This window comes from Camellia sinensis, unplaced genomic scaffold, assembly GCF_055761805.1.
Source record: "Camellia sinensis isolate YWXY unplaced genomic scaffold, ASM5576180v1 Unanchor10, whole genome shotgun sequence".
Taxonomy (NCBI): domain Eukaryota; kingdom Viridiplantae; phylum Streptophyta; class Magnoliopsida; order Ericales; family Theaceae; genus Camellia; species Camellia sinensis.
Window position 1 is genome coordinate 3,459,670 of NW_028128988.1, and position 12,653 is coordinate 3,472,322.

Genomic DNA, 12,653 nt, shown 5'->3' on the forward strand with positions numbered 1-12,653 from the left:
TGTGCCACCCGCTGGTCTATACATATGGAACGTAAAATATATATATATATATATATATATTGTTATATATGTGTTTAGGTTCATTTTTTTTTTATTTATTTATTTTTTTTTTATAAATATAGGACTATATATACATGTGTATGTAATTTTCTAAAGACTATTTATGACATTTTTTGTTTGGCACCATTTTTTATTATTTTTAAAATTTGAATATATTACAAAATAAGTTCATTAAAGTAAACGGGTTTGTCTAGTTGATTTGTCCAATTCGCACTCAATTTAACCCAACCCATTTAAACCCAATCAATAAATGGGCGGGTTGGGTTGAATTATTTTATTACCTAACCTGTCTTAATCCGCCCATTTACTACCTCTACAACTTACTAACACAGGGGATTAGATAAGAGTGTTTGGTTCTGAATTTGTCATAGTTTTATTTATTTATTTATTTTTATAAATATTTTGTATTTTGTTGTTCTTAGTGAATTTTATATATATATATATATTAGTAATTTTTTTAGATGCACCTAAAAACAAATATTTTGGTGAAAAATGTATTGAATTTTTTAATTTTTATATTTAGTCAATTTTTTTATATAAAAAAATCACAAATATTTTATTTTTTAAATGTATCTAAATTAAGATAATCTAAAAAGAAAGAAAAATTTTTTTTGCTTAAAATGTTTAAAAAATTCACCAAAGACAAGTAACCTCAAATACAAAAAACTCAAAAATTATTTTTGAAAATTGTTCACTAAACAGAGTAAAAATTCAATGTCACGATTAGGAATGACGACGGGGCGGGGCTGGGGCAAGGATCACACCCCCCCGTCCCCAATCCCCGATGGTGCAAATTCCCCTGTTCCCATCCCCAATCCCCGACGGAAAACCTATCACCGTCCCCACCCCCTCCCCTAACAGGGATCGAGGTTCCCCGATCCTGAAAATTCCCTGGCCAAAAAAAATAAAAATAAATCAGAGAATGAAGATCTGAATCCAAAAAAAAAATAGAAAATTTAGATATGTTAAAAAAAAAAAATCAGATCTGAATCCACACGCGCGCACACACAAATCTGTTCAAAAAAGTCTTGGAACCATGGAAGAGTAGAAGTAGATCTTGGTCTCCATGGCAGAGTAGATCTTAATCAGGACGATGTTGGGATGCTTCACCATCTTCATCGCTGAGATCTCGCAAAGTAGTCCTGCAGCTATAAAATGAAAAAAAAATATATCATATATAAAAGAGGGAGAACATCAGAAAGCATATATATATATATATATATATAATGAAAGAAATATGAAATGAAAGAGAGAGAGAACATCAGAAAGCATATATATATATATATATATATATATATATCACTTCGGGGACAAACGGGGCCGGGGCCGGGCCTTGGACACTTATCACCGTCCCTGGCTTGAAATTGATCGAGGATTAATTTTTGAATACCATCCCCGTCTCGTCGAGAGTATTTTTCGGGGAAAACCCGTTCAAATCGGGGTCGGGAGATCGGGTCCCTGTCAGGTCGGTTTCAAATTGCCATCTCTAGTCATGATGATACCCTCAGTCTCATTCAAGTCCATGTAGAGAGTGATAACAAGATTGTTATCGAGCTATATCCGAGTTGGATCCTCCTTGGGACTGTCAAGCCATCATCTATGACATTCTCCATGTCCGAGTGCGTAACAACATTACTTTCTACTGGTCTCCTAGAGAATCAAACCATGTAGCTTATTGGGTTGCTTCCATGAACCTAAAAGGCTCGCTTCCTTTAGATTGGGTTGCCAATCCTCCTTGTGAACCCTTTGCTCTCTTGTTTGCTGAGGTTTTGTAAGCTTTATAGCGTTTCTAAGTACACAAACACACACACACACACACACAAAACAAAACACACACACACACACACACACACACAACTTACATGTAGAGGTTGAACCTACTTAAACAGTTCCGTTACGTGGCTCGAAATTGGCCCGAATCCAAAATGATGTCGTTTTGCAAATATATATATATATATATTTTCCCTTCCTTTCCATAATTGGCCGAAGAACGAAGAAGAAGAAGAAGAAGAAGAAGAAGAAGAAGAAGAAGAAGAAGAAGAAGAGGAGAGGAGCAGAGAGAGAGAGAGAGTGGAATTTTTTTTTTTTTTTGGCAGAAGAATAAAGAAGAAGAAGAAAAAGAAAGAAGAGAAGAGGAGAGGAGCAGAGAGAGAGAGAGAGAGAGAGAGAATCATCAACCAAACACATCATCATCATCACGCATAAAGATCAACTAAAAAGCAAACCCACCATAGAGATCTGCCAAAAAAAATGTAAATCTAAAAAAAAATTTCAACACATCATCTGTTGGGTTGGGTTTCCCTCCTATGTGGAGGAAGGCCCAAAACATTTAGTAAAACCCATGTGAGTTCCAAAGCCCACATGGAGAGATTATGTTTTTGAAAAGATCTAGCCCATGAGTTTAGGATGACAAACCTTTTCTTTGTAACACAGAAAGAGACGTAGCAGCAGCCACCAAAACAGAGAAGAGAAGAGAAATTCTGTCCAGCAGTGATCAAGCTATCCGATCAACAAGCATTGTGGTTCGATTGAGCTGAAATTTGGTAGGCGAGTTCACAACTTAAGACTCTAAATTCTGGACGGTGGAGATCAGATTTGGAGTACTCTACTGCTGGTTTTTGGCCCGTGAACAGTACCGTTTTTGGTGAGATTTTTCCTAAACTTTGTATTTTGATCTTTGGTTGCCAAGGAAGCTTATTTGTAAGCTGTTCTTGATTGTTTGCCTCTAGTTCTATCAAGAGAGAACTCTTGTATACCCATTATTTGTTGATAGTGGAGATATTTGGTGGACTACGGTCCCGTGGTTTTTCCTTTCCACATCGGGAAGGTTTTCCACGTTAAAATTTTGCTGTCGCCTTGTTATATGATTGTTGGATCATTGCTTTTAGATTATTTTCAGAATATATGGTGCTCTATTAAATTGATTCCTAATAGGTTCACACAAAGAGGGAGAATAAACTACTTCTGTTATTTTTGTGCCGGATTCGGATATTTCGAATTGGTTTTTTGTTTTGTTTTCTCCCAACATAGTGGTATCAGAGCCAAGTTCATATTGTTGTGTGTCTTGTGTTGAATAATGGAAGCAAATTTAAGTAGAATGGTTACTTTGAATGGTTCTAATTATCACACATGGAAAGAAAAAATGGAAGACCTCCTTTATGTGAAACAATTTCATTTTATGTGAAACAATTTCATCTACCGGTGTTTGCTACTAAAAAACCAGAAAATAAATCTGATGAAGAATGGACATTACTACATCGACAAGTGTGTGGGTACATTAGGCAATGGGTGGATGATAATGTTTTGAATCATATTAGTGGAGAGACATATGCACGTACACTTTGGAACAAACTTGAACAATTATATGCTCGGAAGACTGGAAACAATAAAATGTTTCAAATAAAGCAATTGATGACCTTGAGATACCAAGATGGAACCCCATTGATAGATCACTTGAACACTTTTCAAAGAGTAATTAATCAGCTGGCTGGAATGGGTATCGAGTTTGACGATGAGGTATAAGGGTTGTGCTTGCTTGCTACATTGCCGGACTCTTGGGAGACATTTAGAATGTCATTATCTAACTCGGCCCCAGATGGTGTAATCAATATGGATCTGGCTAAGAGCAGTATTTTAAATGAAGAGATGAGGAAGAAATCACAGGGATCTTCTTCACAGTCAGAGGTTTTGGTTACAGAAAGGAGGGGGAGAAGCAATAGCAGAGGTCCGAAGAACAGAGATAGAGGTAGAAGCAAGTCCAACAAGTTTGCTAATGTTGAGTGTCATCATTGTGGCATGAAAGGGCACATCAAGAAACAGTGTAGAAAATTGAAGAAAGAGAACGAGGAGAAAGGGATTGAGCATGATGGAAAGGATAATGATCAAGTTGCCACCACTACTTCCGCAGACTTTCTCATTGTTTATGATGAAGATGTTATTAACATAGCATACCATGAGACCAACTGGGTGATTGATAATGGTGCCTCTATTCATGCTACATCTCGAAAAGATTTCTTCACATCCTACATACCTGGTGACTTTGGTTCGGTAAAGATGGGTAATGATGGCTTGGCCAAAATTATTGGTGTTGGAGACGTGCACTTGGAGACGAATAATGGCACGAGGTTGGTTCTTAGAGATGTAAAGCATATTCCTGATATCCGCATGAATTTGATTTCTGTAGGTAAACTTGATGATGAAGGGTATTGCAACCCTTTCAGTAATGGTCAGTGGAAGCTCACTATGGGTGCTATGGTTGTGGCTCGAGGCAAGAAGCATTCTACTTTGTACGTAATGCAGGCAAGGCTCCCCAAAGAAGTTATTAATGCAGTGGATAATGAGTCTACAGTGGAATTATGGCATAAAAGGCTTGCTCACATGAGTGAGAAAGGCTTGGCAACATTGGCTAAAAAGAATCTTCTGTCTGGAATGAAGAATGCACTTTTGAAAAGGTGTACTCACTGTTTGGCAGGAAAGCAGAATAGAGTTTCCTTCAAGAGTTCGCCTCCTTCAATAATGCCAAATGTACTTGATTTGGTATATTCAGATGTTTGTGGTCCTATGAAGACAAGAACACTTGGTGGCTCCCGTTACTTTGTAACCTTCATAGATGATTATTCAAGGAAGTTGTGGGTCTACACTTTAAAAAGCAAAGATCAAGTGTTAGAGACTTTTAAACAGTTCCAAGCCTTAGTTGAGAGATAGACTGGGAAGAAGCTCAGGTGCATCAGAACAGATAATGTGGGAGAGTATTGCGGTCCTTTTGATGATTATTGCAGACAACAGGGTATTCGACATGAAAAGACACCCTCGAAGACTCCTCAGTTGAATGGTTTAGCTGAAAGAATGAACAGGACACTGGTTGAAAGAGTTAGATGCTTACTTTCACAGGCACGGTTGCCAAGATCCTTTTGGGGTGAGGCTTTGAGCACAGTTGTACATGTTCTTAATCTCACACCATGTGTTCCTCTTCAGCTCGATGTACTAGACAGAGTTTGGACTGGCAAGGATGTTTCCTATGATCACCTGCGTGTCTTTGGATGTAAAGCATTTGTTCATATTCCCAAAGATGAGAGGTCTAAGCTCGATATGAAGACCCGACAGTGCATTTTTCTAGGCTATGGCCTAGATGAGTTTGGCTACAGGTTATATGATCCAGTTGACAAAAAACTAGTGAGAAGCCGAGATGTTGTGTTTATTGAAGATCAAACTATACAAGATATTAAAAAACAGAGAACACAATGACCTGGCATAGTGATGGTCTAGTTGACTTGGACCCGAGTCCTCTGACAGATTTGCCTGCACAGGTTGAACATTATGTTCAGGATGACCAACAAGGTTTAGGTGATGCAGATGATCCCTTACAGGCTGAGACAGGTGATGAGACTCTTGAGCAGTTGGCAACACCAGAGATACCACCAGATGTTCCAACCAGGAGGTCAGCTAGAGACCGACATCCTTCCACTTGGTATTCTGCAGATGACTATGTGTTAATGACTGATGGGGGAGGGCCCGAGGGTTATGCAGAAGCCATGGAAGATGATCATAAGCTGGAATGGGCTGATGCGATGCAAGATGAGATGGAATCATTGCATGACAATCACACTTTTGAGTTGGTAAAGTTGCCTGAGGGAAAAAGAGCTTTAAAGAACAAGTGGGTGTACAGGGTGAAACATGATGAACTCACTTCACAACTACGATACAAAGCTAGACTAGTTGTTAAAGGGTTCAGTCAGAGAAAAGGCATTGATTTTGATGAGATCTTCTCACCAGTTGTAAAAATGTCTTCTATTCGTGTGGTTCTTGGCTTAGCCGATAGTCTAGACTTAGAGATTGAGCAAATGGATGTGAAAACTGCCTTCCTTCATGGTGACTTAGAGGAAGAGATTTATATGGAACAACCAAAGGGTTTCAAGGTGAAAGGAAAAGAGGATTATGTGTGTCAGCTAAAGAAAAGTCTTTATGGTTTGAAGCAGGCACCCAGGCAGTGGTATAAGAAGTTTGAATCAGTTATGGAGGAGCAAGGCTACATGAAAACTACTTCTGACCATTGTGTATTTGTGCAGAAATTCTTTGATGATGATTTTATTATTTTACTGCTCTATGTTGATGACATGTTGATTGTTGGCAGGAATCCTTCAAGAATTGACAAATTGAAGAAGCAACTAAGCAAGTCCTTTGCCATGAAAGACTTGGGGCCAACAAAGCAAATTCTTGGTATTCGAATCTATGGAGACAGAAAAGAGAAGAAGTTGTACATGTCACAAGAGCAGTACATTAAAAAAAGTGCTTGAAAGATTCAATATGAGCAATGCTAAAGTTGTTAGCTCACCTCTTGCTACTCATTTTAAGTTAAGCACTAATCAAAGCCCTTCTACAAATAAAGAGAAGGAAGATATGGAAAGAGTTCCATATGCCTCAGCTGTGGGAAGCTTAATGTATGCAATGGTCTGCACAAGGCCAGATATATCTCATTCAGTTGGTGTAGTTAGCCAATTTCTTTCAAATCCAGGGAGAGAGCATTGGAATGCAGTAAAGTGGATAATGAGATATCTTAGAGGCACTTCCAGGTTGACACTCAGTTTTGGAAATGGACAACCAATTTTAGTTGGCTACACTGATGCAGATATGGTAGGAGATGTGGATACCCGTAAGTCTACTTCAGGTTATTTGATCACTTTCTCAGGTGGAGCTGTTTCTTGGCAGGCGAGGTTGCAAAAATGTGTTGCACTCTCTACAACAGAGGCAGAGTTTATTACGGCAACAGAAGCTTGTAAAGAGTTGTTATGGATGAAAAAGTTCTTGACGGAGCTTGGTTTCAAACAACAACAATATGTGTTGTTTTGTGATAACCAAAGTGCTATTCACTTGGCTAAGAACTCTACATTCCATTCGAGGTCGAAGCACATCGACGTGAGGTACCATTGGATAAGAGAAATTCTTAATCATAAGTTGTTGGAACTTGAAAAAATTCATACTAATGATAATGGTGCTGATATGTTGACAAAAGCTCTGGTAAGGGAGAAGCTTGAGACGTGTTGCTCGATTGCCGGGATGGAGAATCCCTTCACCTAGTCGGAAACGGGGAGATTTGTTGGGTTGGGTTTCCCTCCTATGTGGAGGAGGCCCAAAACATTTAGTAAAACCCATGTGAGTTCCAAAGCCCACATGGAGAGATTATGTTTTTGAAAAGATCTAGCCCACGAGTTTAGGATGACAAACCCTTTCTTTGTAACATAGAAAGAGACGTAGCAGCAGCCACCAAAACAGAGAGGAGAACATAAATTCTGTCCAGCAGTGATCAAGCTATCCGATCAACAAGCATCTGTGGTCCGATTGAGCTGAAATTTGGTAGGCGAGTTCACAACTCAAGACTCTAAATTCTGGATGGTGGAGATCAGATTTGGAGTATTCTATTGCTGGTTTTTGGCCCGTGAACAGTACCATTTTTGGTGAGATTTTTCCTAAACTTTGTATTTTGATCTTTGGTTGCCAAGGAAGTTTATTTGTAAGTTGTTCTTGATTGTTTGCCTCTAGTTCTGTTAAGAGAGAACTCTTGTATACTCATTATTTGTTGATAGTGGAGATATTTGGTGGACTACGGTCCCGTGGTTTTTCCTTTCCACATCGGGAAGGTTTTCCACGTTAAAATTTTGCTGTCGCCTTGTTATGTGATTGTTGGATCATCACTTTCAAATTATTTTCAGAATATATTGTGCTCTATTAAATTGATTGCTAATAGGTTCACACAAAGAGGGAGAATAAACTACTTCTGTTATTTTTGCGCCGGATTCGGATATTTCGAATTGGTTTTTTGTTTTGTTTTCTCCCAACATCATCATCATACACAGATCGGAGGCGAAGAAGAATCGGAGATCAGAGGCAGCAATTGACAGGCGGTGGAGAAGAATAAGAGATCGGAGGCGGCGATCGACCCTCTCTCTCTATTCCCTCTTCCCCTCTCTTCTCTCTTCTCTCTCTGTTTCAGACATATAAGGAGGGGGGAAAAATTGCCCAAAAATGACGTCGTTTTGGGCAGTCAAGCCAGAGAGATTTCGAGTTACGAAAGATTATTGCTACTCAAAATATAACTATATTGCCATATATACAAGAGAAGGTAAATGACATGATATTATTGGATTGTGATATCAATAACATAATATTACTATTGTATTGAACATTTTAATTTTTTAAAACAACCAAAATATACAAAATAAAATATTACCAATGCAAATAAACTCTTTTTTAGTTTTCGTTGTATACTAACCTCGCCCTCCCGCCTTCCGGCTTTGAATGAAAATACATTGAAGAAGCCGTTTAGAGTGAAGGTGTTGACGTCATAAAATACACGAGACTGCGGTATAAGGAACCAAACCAAATTGAGGAGGTCGCCTCCTTCTTTAAGCTGTTGAAGATGGTAATTTTTTGGACAACTAATTGCAGCGTAGCATAACATCGCCAACCAACCGATTTTCAATTTTTCCCATTTCACCTCTTCATTACCATCGTCGAGTTCAATAATTACATCTTTAAAGTAAAAATCCATCGTGCGTCTTCCTTCTTCATCTTTTTTATAATGAAGAAACTCAATGCAAAATTTTATCATTTCCGAGCGAAACAATTTGCGTCCTTGACGTTCTTGCATTTTTCTACATATAAGAGTTTTAGAAATTAAATTTTTTTATCTCTAAAAGTATAAATTTTGCTATAAAAAATATTTAGGGACTAATTTCAATTGTTGTGGATGTAAAAAGTCATCCAAAAAAAAAAAAAAAAAAAAAGAGCTTGTAGGAATAAATTTTTTAAAATATCAGTAATAAATGCACTTTTAGGGACAAAATAATTCGTTCTCAAAGATTTATTTTTTGGAACAAAACTTTTGGTTTTAAAAGGCTAGCAATTTATCACTAAATGTCTAATTTCATTGCTAAAAATAAAATATTAACATTTTTTGTGATAAAAATATTTTATCCCTAAAAAGTAATATTTTTCCTAATTTTTTTTTGTGTCTCAAATCATAATTTCTTGTAGTGATAACATCCGTAATATACCTGTAACTGAACCCTTTACGGACTTTGACTATGAAATCCGTCAACGCGCTATCCGATACAACAGCAGGCAACAAGGAACGGCAGGTGAGGAGTAGATACATCATGTAATTTGATAGAGTTTTGCATGTTTCCTTGTCATCATGACGTCCAGATGAGTTAGCACTATTTTGGGAAGAGTATGTATCATCATGACGTCCAGATGAGTTAGCACTATGTTGGGAAGAGTACGTATCATCATCACGGTAGCAAATATCTGTTATCATGTGCATAATAAAAATTTGGTCATGAAAACCTGCAGAGCCAAAGAACCCCTCAAGACTCCCAAGGTCAATTGAGTTGTCTGCGGCACTCTTAATAAATTTTACAATCATGGGATATAGCGTCCAAGGGTTACCATGCATGTACCTATTGAACTCGTCTTGAATCCCCAACCTCCCAAGCATTCTACTCCATTTTGAACCCTTGTCTTCCTCTTCGAATAGATCGATTTGCCACATCTTTTTAGACCCCTTCTTTTCAAAAAACCAAGGAAATGTCTGCAACAATCGGATTGCCCATTTGCCTCTGCCGCACTTAATTAGCCAAAGCATCAGCCAATCAGAGAATAATAACAAAATGACTGCATAAATCTCCAAAGCTAGGGCTCCGACCAATATATCATAAATATATCACCATTAATAGAATATCATAAATACAACACTTTTAGGGTTTTTAATCCCAAAACAACTCTATAATTTCAAGTTAACAACTTACACAATATTCATCAACATCTATTTATTTTTCTCAAAAATAAGTTCCAAAATCAAAGATGAGATAATATTTCAATATTATTTTTTTTTTCTCAAAATAAATTATATAATCATAACATGATATACATACCAAGCATACAACTATTAAAATTTAATCTCAGACTCTTGAAAAAATTTATCAACACAAGATGATTTTCTCAAATCAAGTTCAAGACACCTATATTACTAACATTTCAACATGATTTTTTTCCAAAAATTATTCAAACAAAATTTGAGAATAATATATACACAATACCTTCTATAATAATATATTTTATCAAATTATTCCTAACATAGATTTAAAGCAATAATATGAAGAAAATCACTACCTCAAATAATGAAGAAGAGTAGATTTGAGAGACAAATCTTGCCCGATTTTCGATCCGAGACTAATGCTACAAAGAGTACACGACGAGATCTCCAACTTTTATTTACAAAACTTTTATAAAATCTTACGCTAATGACTCTCCCTAGAAGCTTAAAGATTGAGCAATAATGAAGGTTAGAGAGAGAGACGCACAGGAGAGAGAGACAGCTCTCTGCTCATGAAAGAAAAACAAAGAACAAAGAAGTACAAGGAAAAAGAGAAAGAGGGTTGGGGCAGCCCATCATCCATCAATTGATACAATTAATTTTATAATAATATCTTAAAATTTTATAACATAAATTATAAATGATATAATTTTTTTCATCACAAAAATATAACATTTTTATACATCACAAAATATAGATTACGAAATATATATCCATTTTTATTCATTACAAAAATATATGATTTTTCACCACATGGTACACACCATAAATTCAGCTCTCAAATATATATTATAATCTTATATAATAAATAATAACAACTCTCAAGGTGAACGCTACCAATCACATAATTAAAAAGGACTAAACAGTTAAACATGTGTCATAAACAAACTCAAATTAAATTGAATCTAGTCATGTGTTTTGAATTAAATTCTTACCTATAAGTCAAACATGGTCCAATTATATACAAAAACAGATCCAACAAATTTATCTCAAGTCATGTCTAAACATTCAAAATTTAATAACAAAATTCTACTATAAATTAAACTGAACACTAATTAATCCACGAATTTTCTTAAAATAAATATCATCATTTAATTTTGAAATTTGTATCTAACATGCTAGATTCATATGGGAACAACATATAAAAATATCATAATTTTCTGAGATCGGGAATTATTTTTAAAAAATATAAAATCAAATTTTTTTCACACAAAATTTACACAGCAGTCAAATTCAAAAATTTACTTGATTAAATAATGCACTGACTATTTATTGAAAGAAAAAAAAAATTTGAATCATTACAACAAAGGCATAATAAGATTATATGATTGAGTTTGTAACCTATAAAAATTGACACATAATCTATCAACTATTGTGAGACTTAAATTATAAATCATAATCTTTTTCCTAAAATCAATTAAAGCAACGCGCTTTTTCCTTTCCTATCTAAAAGTAACGTGCAACGTCTTTCATTGACAAAATAATGATTAAAAAGAGAACATGTCATAATTTTTTTATTTTCATCCACAACACTAATTTTGAAAAGATAACACTTGATGTGGATTCAACTTATTAAAATAGTTTCATTTAATATTATATTTAGTTGGTGTATTAATTGATAAATTAATTAATATTTTTAATATTACTGTGAAATAATTGTCTTGATTTATGTCTAACTCGTGAATCACCTCACCTATTTATTTATTGGTCTTGCTAATAATATAGCCCTAAAGACTATCAATAAGAAACACAAAATGCCAAAACAAAAATAAATAAATAAATTATAATCTAAATATACTTTTCACATATTTTTAAAAATTAAAACAAATAGAAGGGTTAGATATTATTAAAAAAAAAAAAATTAAACAATATATATTTTTAAGCATGACACATGTATTTTTAAACGTAACATAAAAATATGCGCTACACATTTTTTTTAATTTCTTTTTATACGTGCCATGTGAAATTTCTTTTTTGATTAATAAATGCATCATAATTATTCTAACCACTAAAAAGTTTATAATTCTTTAGACGCCATGTATATTGTTTGTTTTTAAAAATAAAAATAGATATATTTTGACTTAGATATGATGAGTAAAACATTGATAAATTTCTTTTTTGATTTTTAATATTATATTAAGATTTTTAAATTTCAAAAATCATATATATGGTTAGATGGACCTATATTTCTATGATATTTGTACTTCTTAATATTTTAAAATTTTTAGAAAATAAGAAATTCAGATTAATATTTTGGAGCTCATAGATATTTTCAAACTCAATTTAATTTTTAATCGGTAAATATTTTTAGAAATATTTTTAAAACAAAATAGGAAATATGTATATATTATTTTGGTATATTTATTAACATTTTAAAACTTTAATTAAGAAATTATATATTTATTCTTAATATAAGTCTAATATCTATTGTATCAATATTAAAGTATATTTATATCTGAGATATTAATTTCATAATAGTTGTGAATGATTACGGGATCTTCACTTGTGTGAGTTCCCTACCCAGCATTTACTATCTAGTTGGTTTCTTAACACTGCACATTAATAAAAAAAAGATGATTAGAAGAACAAAATTCTAATCTTATAGACACTTAGTTTTGAATTTTGATAATATATTACAATCTTATCAAATGAAACACCTTCATTTTCATGAAATAAAAGTTGAAATTTGTTGGTTTAAGATTGATTCATTGTTTAAAAAGAA

General features: G+C 34.5%; 1 long non-coding RNA gene across 1 annotated transcript; it reads right to left on the reverse strand.

The window, feature by feature from the left end:
- Positions 1–1,011: 1,011 nt before the first annotated feature.
- LOC145814441 (uncharacterized) lies at positions 1,012–8,544 on the reverse strand. The gene is made up of 2 exons (XR_014357794.1): positions 8,327–8,544; positions 1,012–1,208 (listed from the first exon to the last, which is right to left on the reverse strand). It is a non-coding gene; the product is annotated as an uncharacterized LOC145814441 (long non-coding RNA).
- Positions 8,545–12,653: the final 4,109 nt, after the last annotated feature.